This window comes from Rhinolophus hipposideros, assembly GCF_964194185.1.
Source record: "Rhinolophus hipposideros genome assembly, chromosome: 7".
NCBI lineage: Eukaryota > Metazoa > Chordata > Mammalia > Chiroptera > Rhinolophidae > Rhinolophus > Rhinolophus hipposideros.
This window is the reverse complement of record NC_138053.1, coordinates 41,821,568-41,837,954: the sequence shown is the minus strand read 5'-3', so window position 1 is coordinate 41,837,954 and position 16,387 is coordinate 41,821,568. Positions and strand designations below refer to the sequence as shown.

Genomic DNA, 16,387 nt, shown 5'->3' with positions numbered 1-16,387 from the left:
GAAAAGTAAGTGTTACCATAATAAAAATGCTAAAACTTTTGGAATTCAATGTATTCTTTACAGACTTCAGCTAGTTCAGCATATATAATGCTCAAAGGATGAATTCCGAGTAGGTGTGGAGAGTTTTAAACAAGGAGCTTTATGTGCAGATTGGTAAAGCATTGACTCTAGCACTGCACTGGCTTCTTCAAGAATTTCCTGTAAGCCTGAAAGTAAATTTTATAATTAAAAACAAAACCACTTTTCTTTATCCCGGTTAGTAAGGCAGGTGCCAGGACTTCTGGACGGTGGTTTCCATAATATTGCCCCATTCTCTCATCCTCACTGCCTCACTCCCTCCACCTCCCCCATACAAGTCTTACCATCTCCCCCAAACAAGTTCCAATCCAAAAAAAAAAAAAAAAAAAAAGTAAAAGAAAAATGAGTCACACCTGAGTGACTGTGAATTCCTGTGCTGGAATTTTTAGTAAAAAGAAAGTTGGTCAATTTGAAAGTATATAAAATGCAATCTTAGAGCAACGGTGATATCAAACATTGTGCTCATTGCAAAGTTTGCAACATTTGACAAATTGTAATTCTGTTCTTTGCAAACTTCTAAACACTTCCTGCTAAGTGACAACAAGCTTCAGCAAGTTTCCACAAACCTTCTGCAGCTTCTTCATCTCACTATAAAGAACAGATGCCGTTTAGGGGCTGCTGTGAGCTATTCTGTTCTCTGTACAATATGTACACGTACTAAAAGGAATTCACATTTGATGAAAATGTGATAGTCAAGGCCTCCAGAAAGCTTTAGCAGTAAGTGCACAGTACTCCAACATCTGGTCTAAATCAAGGGCTCTCTGTCAATCACTGAGAAATGTGACAGACTTGTGACTTTGTGGCAAAAATGACAAAATTTACAGTTTGAGAGAATCACATCAATAACAAAATAATTTGTGTTGTTAAAATATACAAAGATGCTCCAAATTGTTTTCCAACAAGTTTAAGGAAAATGAATATATATTTTCATATTTAATATTAGAAAAGCTGAAAAAAGTAGGTAAATATAGTTCTAGTCATTTTCATGTAAATCATTACAGCAAAGCATACATATCTGGCATTATTTCTTACCATGCGGATTAATGCCAATAAATTTAAGTTATAAAAAAAAAAAAAAAAAACACGAAACCAACTAATGCTTCTGGGAAATTCAATGAGTTTACTGTGTTCTTGATTTTCTACTTTATTTTTTAGTAAACTCAGTCCCCCAAAATATAAATCTAGTCACAGAGTTCAAAGGTAGCTATTTGCCAGTGCAAAAATTTATTTTACTGTGAAATTTAAAATTTTATCCAATATCTTTATAAACTAGGTTTCCTTTGGACTTTGTGTTCTATCCAATGTCACAGAAATCATTCTTAGTCTAAAAGAATCCTTCCCAGACATTCATGTTCTTAAGATGTTTACCTTAAATTCACCTGTGATACTTGTCAAAAATAGCAATTACTGGGTCTCTCCCCAAGAGAGTTAAAGCAGCAGATTTGGATTGGGGTTTTCAGGCAATAATTAGAATCAGACAAGTTTGTCACACTGTACAAAAAAAAAAAAAGAGAGAGAGAGAGAGAGAGACAGAGACAGAGAAAACAATTTTCTAAGACATTTGTATGCAATTCTAATAATCTTTAGCACTTTAACTTGAGGACAACTAAGAGAAAACAAATATATGTCAAAAGAAAAAATAAAATAGTAACTTTATAGTAACTGTAATATTTCCATATCTATTTCTTTACTCAAGAAATAAAGGGAAAAATGGGGAGTTTGTAAAATTGAGTCTTTATTAAACATATATATCATGTTTTACTAGGTTAATTTTGATAAAAGATAGGCTATATTTTTATATAATTTATTTATATATACAAATATATGGTTTTAGTGATAAAATTAAATTAATGTATACTAATAATGTGTATATGGTGTGTATATATACACTATATATGTGAACACATATATACACATATATATACATATTTTTAGATCTAAGTTTTTCACTAAAACTGTATGATTTGGGGTTGGCAAACCAATATTACAAATGGTATCTCCCAGGAAACACTTCATATGTGGTATCATAAATTTCTTTGTACTATTTTTCTGTAGGATTTTGCTTACATTGAGTTTTCATAATTAACACCTTCTAGTGTGCAGTTATGGTTACAATTGGTAATCATAGATATTATCTGAGTTTCAAAACTTTGATAAATGTTTTGATTTAATGCTTCTATTAATATTATTTTTGTTCATTTTAATTAATTCATTCAGTTAACAAACAAATGTGAGAGGCAGGAGAATACAGTGTGCTACCACTTATTTGCTCTATGATCTTTGGCAAGCTTCTTAACCTCTCTGAAAGTCATTCTTCTCATCTATGAAATGGGGTAGGTAATAGTGCCTGACTCATAGGGTTGTTATGAGAATCAAGTAAATTAAAACACTTAAAGCTCTCACAGTAGGGTCTGGCACATGGTTACCACTTGATAAATATTAATTATTAGGAGTATAAGCAAGACGTTGTGCGTTCTCATAAAATATGGTCCCCACAGTGACCACATAATTTGTCATCCAAACCAGGAAACTTCTGAGACTAACCATGGCACAATTAATAATTTCATGGGAACAAAGTGAAAACCTGGACTGTCCCAGGAAAACAAAGATATAAGCCAACTCCCGTGCAGAGATCCCTTTGTCTACAAAGGACGCAGCAGAGATGAACATGGAAGTCTAGTGAGGCCAATCAGAACCCCGGAGGCTCAGTTCTAGGACTTGGATTGCAGCTGCTGGGACCCTCTCTTTAATTGGCCCAGGACATTGATATAAATCTTAAGAATGTGCCACTCTAGAGGAAGTGAAGCCCACAGATGAACCTGTGGACGTGGTGTGAACCACAATTTAAGCTAATTTGATACTAGAAAGCTTTCAAGAGCCAATACATATTATTTTGCTTAAGCCAGCAAGGGCTAGATTTCCTACCACTTATAACTTCTCTGTAAAGACGCCTAAGTCATTTCACTGAGCACGGAGGTTGAGGTGATTGGCTGTATCATGGTTGGCACAGAACTGGAATGGGGCTGCATCTGCAGACAGAACTCACTTGTTGGTGGCAAAGAAGGAGAAAACAGAGGCAGGCCTTAAATACAATCAAAGCAATGGTTCTCGCCTGACTGGCTGCACATTATTATAGTCACCTAGTGACTTAAAAATATACCCAGCCCTTCTGCTAAGACATTCTGCTCTTAATTGAGCTGGTTTGGAGCCCATGCATCAGATGATTCAAATATGAGGCCAGATGTGAGAATCTCAGCCTTGAGTCCCAAATCAATTGTGAGAATTCCTCACTTCATGCTGACTGATGTGGTGTCCTCTTGCACAGTGGGAAAAGGTCTGGGCTGGTGTCTCATGTGGCCTCAACTTGAATCCTGCAGTGTCTCTCATTAGTAACTTTGCACAAGTCTCTTAAGCTTTCGAAACAGGAAGGTTTTTTGTTTGTTTTCTTAGTATATATAATGGGAATTACATCCTCACACTGCTGTGAGGATGGAATAAAATAAAGGAGGTAAAACTCTTAACACAGGGCCTGACACATAGTAAGCACTTAAATAAGAGCTATCTGTGGTGATAAAGGAAGAAATGATACAAACGCAGGCCACGGTGTCAAAGAATTCTGTACTAAACAAGAATTCTGTACTAAACAAGTACTCATTGTGTGACTTTGGACAAATAATGTTTCCTTTCTGAGCCCCAGTTTTCTATGCTAGTGAATGATATAGTAAAGTGATCTATTTAAAGATATAAACTTACAACTGCAGCTGCTTACATACATCAGATATCATATATGAAAGGGCCTAGTACACAGTAGTCACTTAAACTTCAGTTTGCTGTCTTTGACTTCTCTTAAATCATGAATACAAGGAAATCACAACAGTTACCATGTAGGGATACAAAGTCAAAGTTAAGTGCTTTTGTGGGAGAGTTCACATAAGCATGGGAAGCACATGACAGAAAATTCACTGATTCCAACCGGTGAAGTATATATTCATAACTTCTGAGATAATTCACAGTCATCACAGATAGCCGGTGACAGAGGTACAAAACAACAACATTATCAAAGAAATCTAGTGCATGAGACGTTAAACTGACTCCAAAATAGCAGGGTCAGGCTGAAAGGTAAAAAGTACGTAAAAGGAACACTTCTTGCAAATTAATAAGAAAACAACAACAACAACAGGGTGATTTCTCAACCAAGCTTTGGTAATCTGTCCAACTGAGAAAATAGAATTTGGGCTCATGCAGACCTAGCCATCCCTTGCCCTGTCTCCACTGGGTACAGAGGATGAATGGAAAAACTACTTTAAGAGCAATAAAATACATATATGAGAAAATGTACACACACAATAAAACGAAATAAATAATGAAGGCTAACTCTAAATAGAAATATTGGTTGAAGACATTTCTCCGTAAGTCCATAAACACTCTTAAGATGGAAACACTGAAGGTTTTGGGTACTTGAAGGCTATTTCTGAGTTCACCTGAACTAGGGGCAGACGTGTCACTGCCTGCCTCGTTAGAGCATCTGATGACCTACATAATTAGCAGAGCACTATGAAAGTAAATCCTGGCTTAAGAAGTAAACATAGAAACTTGCAAATAGAGTAAGAAAAAGAGTAGGCATATAATAATTCATCAACTACCCCTTGATTCTCCGGTGTGAAAAAAGACCAGGCATTAAATAACACAGATACAATTGTGACAGACAAGTTTCTGAGATGCACGTAGAAGGTAAGTTTGCTCTCTGAAGGAAGTGGGGTGTCAGCTCCAGGATGAAGGTTAGTTACTTCTCCAGCAGCATTCACAGGAACGTGGGATGTGTCAGCCAGGCCTGAATACTCTTTGCACTTACCCTCAAGTCTTAGTTTTGAAATGCGTGAAAATCACCAAATGAGACAGCATCATGTGAGACTATGAACATTTTTCCTGCTTGTTTTTAATTATTAGAAATTGTAATTGACCTATGTAAGTGATGTCTGTTGCATTGATTAGATAGCTGAGCTCAGATGCTAACTCCTTTCATTGTTAATGAAAAAGAGGTGTTTGCTTCAGTATTTCGAGTGTGACAGAAATGTCAACTATGAAAAACGGAATATTTTTATCCCTGAAACAAAGAATAATTTCCCTGCTGTGTATTTTTTTTTCACTGCACCACGATATGATCTACAAATCGGGTTTCGTTCAATCCTCTGAAAATCTCAGAAATTAAAAAATATTCTTGTTCGTTCCTAATTAATTACCTTGTTCATTTCAAAATTAAGTCTCTTTTTAATAATCAATTCACATTCAAATTCTGAATTCCTTCATGACAGTAAAACAAGATATATATATATATATATATATATATATATATATATATATATATATATATATATATATGAAGCTAGGGGAGCCTAACTTACTTTTGTCCATTCTCCCTCATTTGTACTGCAGAAGGTTTTTTCTTAATTTCTTTTCAGCCATTGGTTCATCTTTCTTCCTTCCTATAAACTTTAGGTAAAGCAGCTGGAGATCTTGGGATTCTGCATTTTCTACATCAGCAAAACTTGGAGTCTGTGCTGTGAAATGGTGTGATTCTGTCTAATCACATTGTTATATAACTCTGCAGATTCTCTAAGGTGTAATGATATTTAGAGGTGACAGTAAAAGCATTACAATTCCACCAAGTGTTATACAGAGAAACTATGCACAGAGAAGGCTAAACTTTTTTCAAACAGCTAGTAGGAACATAATGAATTATTATTTTTCTTTGCAACATTTTGATAAAACAAAAATAGTTAGTTGAGATTTTGGTCACAAACTTGAGATGCTGTTATAGTATACCTATTAAACTGAAAAATAAACCCTGCATACTATTTATGGATTTTCAGTACTTTTATAGAATATACATTAAATAGAAATGAAAAAAAAATTCAGGTGGACTAGTGTGCCTTTATAGCTCTAATTTGAATGAAAAATATATTGACACATTTAGGAACTTGGCTAAATTCCTTGAATTAATTTTCTTTTGAAGTGTTCATAAAACCCCATTGCCGCATAACATTATTCATAGTTGTAGTAGGAGCAGTAGTTGTAGCAGTAGTAATAATACTTAGGTAGTATTTACAAAAATAAGCATTTCTCATAATAACCTTATGATATAGGTTATAACTCAGAAATCTATTGTTACACGGGTAAGAAAAATTATGTCATAGTGAAAATTTGAACACGAAGATCGCATTTTATAAAGTTCTGAGTTTATAAAATTTCGCCAGGAACCCTGAAATCATATGATAGTCAGTATACCAGTGTGACTTATGAGCAGATCTCAAGACTTACTAAAATACAATACTTAAGATAGTGTGGTGTTAATGCAAGGATAGACAGACCATTGGAGCAGATTAAAGAGTCTATAAGTAGCCTCACAAACATAAACAAACTCATGACAAAGATGGCACTATAGCACTGTAGTGAAAGAAAAGAATTATCAATAAATAGTACTGTTCCAATTGGATATCTATATAAATAAAAAAGGAATTCTTTGTCTCTATTTTTTTCCATGAACAAAACAACTTCCAAATCATGGATCTAAATGTGAAATGCAATTAACAGTAAAGAATCTACAAAATACTATAGAATACCTTCATCACTTTAGATAGACAAAGATTTCTTGAAAAGGATTTAAAAAGACAACTTCAAAAATGATATAGAAATTGAACTACACTGAAATTAAGAATTCATATAGGAATTGGACTATTTTAAAATTAAGAATAAATATACCATTGAGAGTGTAAAAGCAAGCCACAAAGCAGGTGAAAATATTTGTAATGCATATTAATGACAAATAACTTGAATACAGAATACACAAAATCTTCTACAAATTAATATAAAAATACAAACAGCCAATTTAAAAATGGGACGTATTCATACACTTCAGAGAAGAGGATAAGAAAAGAAAGGTGTTCATTGTTATCAATCTTGGGGGAAATGTAAATTCAAACCACAAAAAACTAAAGAATTGATAATTGCCATTATTAGTAAGAATGTGGAGCAACTAGAACTCTTATGTATCATTCTTGGAAGTGTCAGTTGGTGCAATCATTTTGAAGAACTATGTAGCAGTTTCTACTAAAATTAAACATATGCATACTCTGTGACACACCACATCCATCCTATGTATCTTCACCTTGGTACTCTGAAAGACGTTGAAGAATGTGTATTACAGAACTGTACACCTGAAATCTGTGTAACTTTACTAACAACTGTCACCTCAATATACTTTAATTAAAAAAAAAAAAGGAATGTGTAGAGCAGCATTATTAACAATAGCCAAAAAACAGAAGCAACCCAAATATTCATCAATAGTAAAATGGATAAACTAGAATATTCACAGATGAAAATTTATAGAGCAATGAAAAGAAACTAATACTATACACTTCAGCATGGATGAATTTAACAAAAGTAATATTGTTTAAAAGTTTCCAGATATATAAGTTCAAAACAGGCAAATCTATATTTGAAGTCAGGTAGTTGGTTACTTAGAAAGAAGAATGGACTACTGATTAGGAGGGACATATCAGATGCTGGGAATATTAAATTTCTTGGCCTGTGTGGTGGTTCCACGGGTATATCCCGTTAGTGAAAATTCATTAATTTGTATACTTTTGATTTCTTCATTTTGCCATAAGTTACACTTCAATAAAACAAAACTTTATTAAATAAAAATATACATATGAGATATAAGTGAATTATCTTAAAACTGGAATAGATTGGCTAAATTATGCCTGGCATAATGCAACCTCTCTTCAAGGAAAGTGGGAAATTATAAAGTAGCAAATGCAAGGAAACAAAAAACATGCAGTGAAAATGAAATAACAGATTATCGGTACTTGGGGGCCTTCCACCAAGAAGTGATTCCTGGGGTCAGCAGAGTAATGCGATACAAATCTGCTTGTGGATTTTATTAGCCTTATTGATCTCATGAAGCATGTTGACATTATTGGGGTGAAATATAATAGTTGATATCTTACTCTGGAGTATGTTTTCACATAAATTTATACCATCTAAAATTCTTTCAACTTTACAATATCACTGAAAATTGTTTTATTTCAAACCTCCAACTCCCATCATTATAAAAACTCCTATCTGTAAGAACTGAGCAATCTTATCGAGGAATGAGTTTTGGGATTGTTTTACTTCAGGATTCCTTTCAACCTTGGGTCTTGATATAGTTTCATATGCCTTCCTAGTAAACCAACACTTGAAATCCTCCCAAGATGGGGGTGTATCAGATCATAGAAACTAAATGAGATTTTTAGCAATATTAAATAAAACTGTAGTAATAAATCAAGGAAGAGATCATGTACAGTGTTTCCCTGAAAATAAGACCTAGCTGGACAATCAGTTCTTAATGCGTCTTTTGGAGCAAAAATTAATATAAGACCCAGTCTTATTTTACTATAATATAGGACTGGGTCTTTAATATAATATAATATAATATAATATAATATAGTATAATATAGTATAATACAATACAATACAATACAATATAATATAATATAAATCTCGGTCTTATAGGTCTTATTTTCGGGGAAATGGTAATAATCTTTTCTGGAGAATATGAGAGAGTAAAAAGTTCTAATTTTATATAATGATTCCCCAATTATACAATGTTGTAAGGTAAAGATGGTAAGTACATGATATTTATGAAACTTATGCTCCTCCTTTGACATGGCACAGCCATCCTCCCTGCCCCAAACGTGGTAAATATCATTCATTTATTAGGACCGTTTTTTTCCTACTGAGCTCTTCTCAATACTGTGATCCAGATAGACTTTAGCAATTGTTGGCACATAAACCTAAGCTTGACAACCCAATCTATAGGAGAATTACGATTTACTAAGTAGGGTAGACATTCTTATAAAAATAGATTTTTATAGGAGAGAATTCACAATATCATAAAATGTCACTTCCAGCAATTCCAGAGAGAGATTAATGCAGACCAAACAACTCATATCTCTTTCATTTAAGAATCTCCCTCTTAAAACATATCCAAACATTTATACTAGTTTCTCTTGTTCATATTGCTGCTACTTTAGCATTCTGTTTGCTTGGGATTTCAATATCCATAAACTAGTACAGCTGACTTTAGTTTAATAATTTAGATCTACAACACCTTTATGCAACCAAATCTTTCTGGTCTGCCTAATGTAAAATACATAGCTTATTTTTTTTTTTCACTGTTATTTTGTCGGTTAACACTTTAAAATACACTTTCCAAGCTGAAAATCTTTCAAGGTATTTTATCACAAATGACAAAAGCTGAATACATGCCCCAGAATAAGATGGTCTTTCACTAAGGTGACACACGAGGCACACCACATTGACACAGAGTCAGAATCCAATCTGTATTTCTGAATGAATAAACAGTGAAAGATGAATCTTCAAGAATACATTAGGATAGTATTCACCAGTCTGTGTAAAAAGGCATAAGATATATCCATTTGGCTAGGTACTTAATAATCTGACATGAGAAATATCTGAGTACCCTTATGTTCATCCACACTTAATGATATGGAGAAATATTTAAGATGTATTGGTACCTAGAGGAAACTCTTGCTTTAGGAAAAGAAACAAATAAAATGTACTCTAATCCCTTGTGCTGAATGGTTAGCAGAATTATGTGACATTTTGAATATTTTTATGACAATTGTTCTAGAAATAACAAAAGCAGCTCCGTTTAACAAACTAATAAATAGTTCTTAATGGCCATCTGAATCAAACTGATATTTTTGGTTAAAATAGGATGGGTGCATCTTATTTACAAAAAAGGTGAGCGCAAAATCCATTTACGTTTTCTTGAAATTCTCAGCAGAGTTCTATTGCCATAGCTGAAATGACTTAGGTTAAATACTGTGACTCACTGAGAGAAATATTCAGAAAATGCTGAAATTATAAAAACATGTCCTCCCTTAAAAGAGCATCTGCACCTGGCATCACTGATAGGAAATCACACTGGAGCTGGATGACTTCACCTGGAATCAGGGAACAATAGCCTTCCTCTAACTTTGGAGCAACTTTCTCATTTCTTGTTCATATTGACATCCAGCTGTATCCATTTGTAGTGGTAACCTAACCCACCCAATTTGCTTTACATTCAAATGTAAAGTATGTCTACTCTATATTCTAGTTTTGTTTGCAGAAACTGGTATGTACCCTCTCTGTGGAGATTACAAAGGAGCACACATTTCTTCAAACAATTTATAATATCTTAGAGCTGGTTATGACAGCATGCCAAGTGACAAGGCCAGACAAAGACTGAGGCAAAAGGGACTCCTATGACCTATTTGCACACTGTGGAAGGCTTCAGAGGAAATGTGGCTCTTCAAATAGGCTCTGATCAAGTATTCCTTGCTATTTATTCCTCACAAAATTCCTTGTGGGGTTTATTTGTGTGATATAAAATGATCACAAAATGTCTGGGATTTCTAACAACAAATATTTGTTTCTCATTCGTGACTTGTGTGCACTGTGGATCTGCTGTAACTCTGCTCCAGGTTCAGAGAGCATTCTCCCTGGATGCAGACTGATTGAGCAGCTCTGCAGGAAGCATTGCCGTCTTGGTGGCGGAGGGAAGAAAGAACCCACACTGGCTCTGAAACCTCTACCGGGAAGTGACTCATCACTTTCACTCACATTTCATTCGCTAATGCTCGTCACAGGGCAATGCCTAATCTGTACAGTGCAGAGCTTCTCTAGAGAGGGTGTCCGGGCCTTCTCTAGAGAGGGTATCCACAGGGAGAAGCACTGGATATAATGAAAAGTGTTCCAATGTTTCACATTCAGTCCAAGCAATCTCCACTCTTAATTGGTAAGAGGGAGAGGGTGGCCAGGAATTGTCTTATTTATTACATAGGTAATAATTTATTACATGGGTAACAAAGGAAAGGAGTGAAAGCACCTCCCAGGCTAAGAGCTGTACATAATTATTCCACAGAATCATCTCAACACAGGGTGGAGTGACATCAGTAGCCTGATTTTACAAAAGAAATAACTGCACCAAAAAGTAATAATGTCAAGAATAAAGGCCATACCATATCAAATTGCAGGTGAATTCAATCCTTTGAACCAGGTATATGTAAAGCCACCCTCATAATGAAAAAAATGTGTATTAAGAGCTCATCTATATGTGATAGGAACCACGTAACATAGTCCTTTTAGAGCTGACAATCTTAGAGACACACAGTATATATACATGAAAGACAACAGAATAAAACATGAATGCAATACCTAAGCCAATGGGAAAATGTATATACCACATAAAACAAGTTAGTCAATTATGAAATTTATGATTAGAGAATAAGAATAAGAAAAAGAGAAAAAAAGTCATTCAGTTTACCATCACCTTAAAGTTCTCTATCATTTAAGGACAAAGGCAGGTGGAATATCTATGCAAAACTAATGATCTAATATTTTTACCAGCTCAACCAAAGGGGAAAGACTGGCATTTATGTATCCAACTTTGCTTGTTCTGAGAATTCTAAAACAACAACATATTTTCATAATCATTTACAGGTGGATCCCAAAAACTGATCTGGTAATTAATGATGAGGCATGTAAGTCTCTACTTTTACAGTAAAATCAATACATTTATTATTATTTTTTTTTACTACGGGAATTTTCTCTCAGTAATGCTAATCATAGACAAATATTTTCAGTTTCATTCTCTATAGTTTCTCCCATATCCACCCTTTTTGTGTCTATAATTCAATCCATTCTCCTAGGTCTCTCTTATCCACACAAAGCCACAACATTTTTGGAATGCTTTTCATTACTTACACTTTTTGACTATCACATCCACAGCATGTTTAATCACAGACTGTGTCGTCTGACTCTTCCATCTTCTAGAACAGTGGTTTGCAAACTTTAGTTTCACAAGTATCACCTAAAGCATTTGTAAGAAGAAAAAAGGAAAAAAACAAAATTTCTTCCTGTGTCCTTCCCAATTCTGATTCAATACAGTCAATACAGAGAGGGGTCTACAAATCAGTATTTTAAATAGTCCTGCCTTGCCCCCCCCCCACTCACCCCACCCCTGAAAACTGAGGGCCCTCCAGGGCCACAGGAAGGAAGTTGTATATTGCCCCTCCATTGTAATGACACTTTTTCATGGATATTTCCAAAGATGTTCTATATCAGATTTTGTTATTTCAGGCTAGAAGTTATTTTCACTCTAAACTGTAGGAATGAGTCACTGAACCCTTTCCTAAATTATGCATTTTCAGGTGATTTTGACTCCTGAAGCTGTGAGAATATGCATACATATTCAAGGTAAATTTTCAGTCTCAAAAATGAAAGAAAAAAGAGTTTCAGCTCTTCCAACTTCCTCAGGTACTTTATGTCTGCTTTGACATGACTAATCAATTTTACCTTTAACTATAATTATCTTAGTTCACAGATATTGATTTTTTACTATAAAGCCAAAGACAAAGACTTATTTACCTTTGTATTATCTAGAATGCTTAGTACAGGTAAATATTCCAATGTTTGTAAACAAATGAATCAGTGAAGAAACAAAGCATATTAAAATACTTTAATAACCAGTAGCTTCTTTAACTGGATATACTGGATATAAGTGGAGACATATATACACATATATACACATATATATGTATTCTTAAAAAATCTTAATAAAAACAAATAGATATTTGAATTGGTTTAAATAAAATTATCTCAAGCTCAACACTACTGACCTTGCGGGCAAATAATTATTTGCTGAGGAGGATAGCCTTGGCATTATAAGATGTTTACAAGTGTTTTGAGCCTCTACTCACTAGACACCAGTCACACACCTTCTCTCAAAGTTGTGACAACCAGAAATGTCTACAGATATTGTCAAATGACCCCTAGGGGTACAAAATCACCTTGGTTGAGAACGATATTGAAGTGAAACAATTTTCTTGGACTATACAAGTAAAAGCCACATATTTACCTATAATTCAAAGAGAATGAAGAAAAAGACCAAGATATAATAGAAAACTGTAATGGGAAGAATAACATCTGTGACACAGAAAAAGTGCAATCTCATAGTTACAAGAATAGAAAAGATAACATAAAACTTGAGGTGAGTAACTGTACTGATTTTCAATAGGGAAAAAAAGGTAGATACCAAAAATTTGTGCCTGAAAATCTTACCTCTGGACAAGTTTTTAAATATTCTCTGAAGTTGTAAAAATTTAGGAAGAATTAGGTTATCACTAGGATTAAAAATGGGCCCTTTAAGGTCAAAATGGGCCCTCCCGACTCATATCCTTTTATGATCATATAAATAAATTGGAAAATTCTGAATTTATATTATAAGAAATTTCATAAAATATGGCAAAATGCCCTTTTAAAAGCTGTTGGAGCAGAAACTGTGTGGCCATTCATCCACCTGGGAGTCTTTCATCAGGAAAAATGTATGCAGCAGATAAACTAAGAAACCTTCCATCTCTATTATTGTATAGCTGAAGGCACTACACTCTACTCAGGTCATGCCTGCTTTTCTCATTGATGAAACTCATGGGGAAGAGTTCTTGGTTGAGCCATCTGAGGATCATAAAGAAATGAAAACCCACTCAGCAAAAAACACTCACCACAGGAATATGAAAACAAGAATGCAGACCCACTACTTGAATGAAAGCTTTCAGAGTACAGAAAGAGCGCCTGTCTAGTTCATTATTTATCTGGCACATAGTAGTTCAGTAGTTATTACTGAAGGAATGAATGTCACAGACCTAATTTAACTCTACTTAGTTGTGACGGTAAGACAGTGGCCATCACTTGGAGGAGCCAAGAGGCTAAACTGTACTTGTTACTCAGTTGCAAGTTTGAAACCTATTAGACAAGTTGAGAAGGGACTTCCTGGCTCCTGTTTCTTTTGATGTTACTTACGTATGAACCAAACTATTACCTTCCAAAGAGGCTAGCCTGGTGCTCTCCTAACAGATGAGTATATACTAAACACGATTTGCCCCTTCCACACATGCTACTACCTCAGTGTGGAAAGAAGGGCTACTGTCTTTCCTTCTTTGACAGAGAAGAGAGGAAGACTCAGGAGTAGAAACCTGTAACTAATTCAGTCTGTCAGCACTATCTGAGGGTCATGCTTATGTGTCCTCACATTTTCAGGGCAGAGGATGGGGTGGGAAGACTAGCATGACAATCAATATCAAAATTACAGCTCCATGCTGTCAACATGGTAATGACTTGTTTAAACATTTATTAAATCACTTCACAACAAATAGTAACACATGAAGTGTTATCCTCACATTTCATAGCGACATCACTACTAAAGCAAAAAAAAATGCTAGCCAGTTTTAAAATCTTTATCAAGATATTATTTAGTTAGTATTGCGTGGTTTAATTATTCTTGTAAAGCAACCCTTTTACAAACAAATTTGGCAACCAAATGCAAGCATATCATTAATGTGAGAAGATAAATGTCTAAAATCAGAAAATTCAATATTGGAATATCCACAACACAATTAATTTTCACCTTCTCTATGCACTTTTCAGGACTTTTCTATTTTGGTTTGACTTTCAATGGTCATAGATTATAACAAAGTTTTTATTGATGACATAATCATAATTTAGAATTTAAAAAATTATGTGTTTCATATTCAATTTGGTTTCTTATTTCATCATTTTTTAAACTTTTTCTCCAAAAAAGAGTAATAAAGAAAAGGAATCAATATTTTAAAAAATATGCTCTTATAGATCATCCTTAAAATGCTTTCTATTCTCCGGGTAGATAGGTAGATAGGTAGATAGATAGACACTTTTCACATAGAATACTGCTGAATTGTCTTAGTCATCTTTTTAGAACAGGTTAAAGATTACTGATAATGTAACATTTTAATGTCTATTTATTACCTGAGTTATTTATCTTTGTATTAATTGGAATATACTGTATTTTGCAATGTACAATATGCACTTTTATGCCCAAATTTGTGAGGGAAAAATAAGGATGCACATTATACATGGGTAGCACTAATTCCGTATCTATGTAAACATTTTTAATTCTTTTATTTATGCTTATGAGTTAAAAGTGTAACTCTAGAAATTAATAACAATATTCATATGCAAAATAATACCCTGACTATGATAATTGGTTTTACTAAACTTACGATGAACTTGCAATGACCAAGGGTTGTTGGCATTCTATGATGTGTAAAAATCATAAATTTGTTACTGGTACATAAAATTTCTTGTACCTTGTATCTGTTCTTGTGTTTTGTAATTATTTGTTTCATAAAAAATTTTTGAACCATAATATATTAAAAAATAAATGCAAGAATTCCTTTATAATACAAAAAACAAGTGCCTAAATATAAACAAATAAAAACTTGAATTAAAAAATTAAAACGAAGCTTTTCCCCCTGAAAGTTTGGGCCAAAAATATGGGTGCGCATTATACATGGGGGCATATTTACACAGTAAAATATGGTACATTAGGCTGTTGAAAGAGGCCATAATGTTCAATGGTTTAAGAAAGACATCGAAGTCTAAATAGGCCAAGTTAGTGTGGCAGTTCCACAAAGCTAGGGACCCATAATTCTTCTTTAATGTCACTTCATCACCCACCAGGGCATGGCCTGCCTGCAACTGGAGATGGCTCACATGTCCTCATTGCAACACAGCAAAGTTGGGGGTGAGGGTGGCATGTAAAATAAAAACCTTTCATTAAAGACACTATTAAGAAGTTGTTCACATCACATCCCTTTGGCCAGCCCTCAGTCACCCAGCCACTCTAAACTAAAAGAGATATTGAAAAATGTTGCCTTGATTTTGAGGAACGACATGCTGTCCATAATATGAAGGTTCTATTGCTAAAGAAAAATGCGTAATAGTGGTTAGGGATATCTACAAGGCTCTGCCAGACTTTCAACTATTTTTAGTATTTGAACCAAAGCAGAAAATGCTTTGTCTTTCATTAGCCAAAGCACCTGATCCCAAACATGGTGGAGAACCCCATCCTAGGAGATGTTAAATAGGCTTTTGTTTTAATTATCTGACAGACTATTCTCAGAGTGGAACATCAAAGATATTCTGACTGAAATGAATCTGGGTGCCATGGAAGCCTGAATGCTATCTGTGCCCACCATTCATGCTGCAGAGAAATGAAAACAAGCTACAAAAGGAGGCATGATTTTATGCTGAAGATAACTCAGGAGGAGAGAATTTCCTTCCCCTTTGCCTGATAGAGCATGAACCACATAGACTGAAAACAAGAGAAGGGCTATAAATGATCAAAGAACCCACCTCTTTTTTCGGACTCTGAGTTTGAGAT

General features: G+C 34.3%; 1 protein-coding gene across 2 annotated transcripts in view; it reads right to left on the bottom strand.

Annotated features, from left to right (window-relative positions):
• Positions 1–16,387, bottom strand: part of CETN3 (centrin 3) — a 608,779-nt gene that overhangs the window by 146,693 nt on the left and 445,699 nt on the right. For both annotated transcript variants that reach the window (XM_081053674.1, XM_081053675.1), the window contains one exon: positions 11,896–12,001. The gene's annotated coding sequence lies outside the window, so the exon portion shown is untranslated. Of the gene's footprint in view, positions 1–11,895; positions 12,002–16,387 lie in introns of those variants that run through there.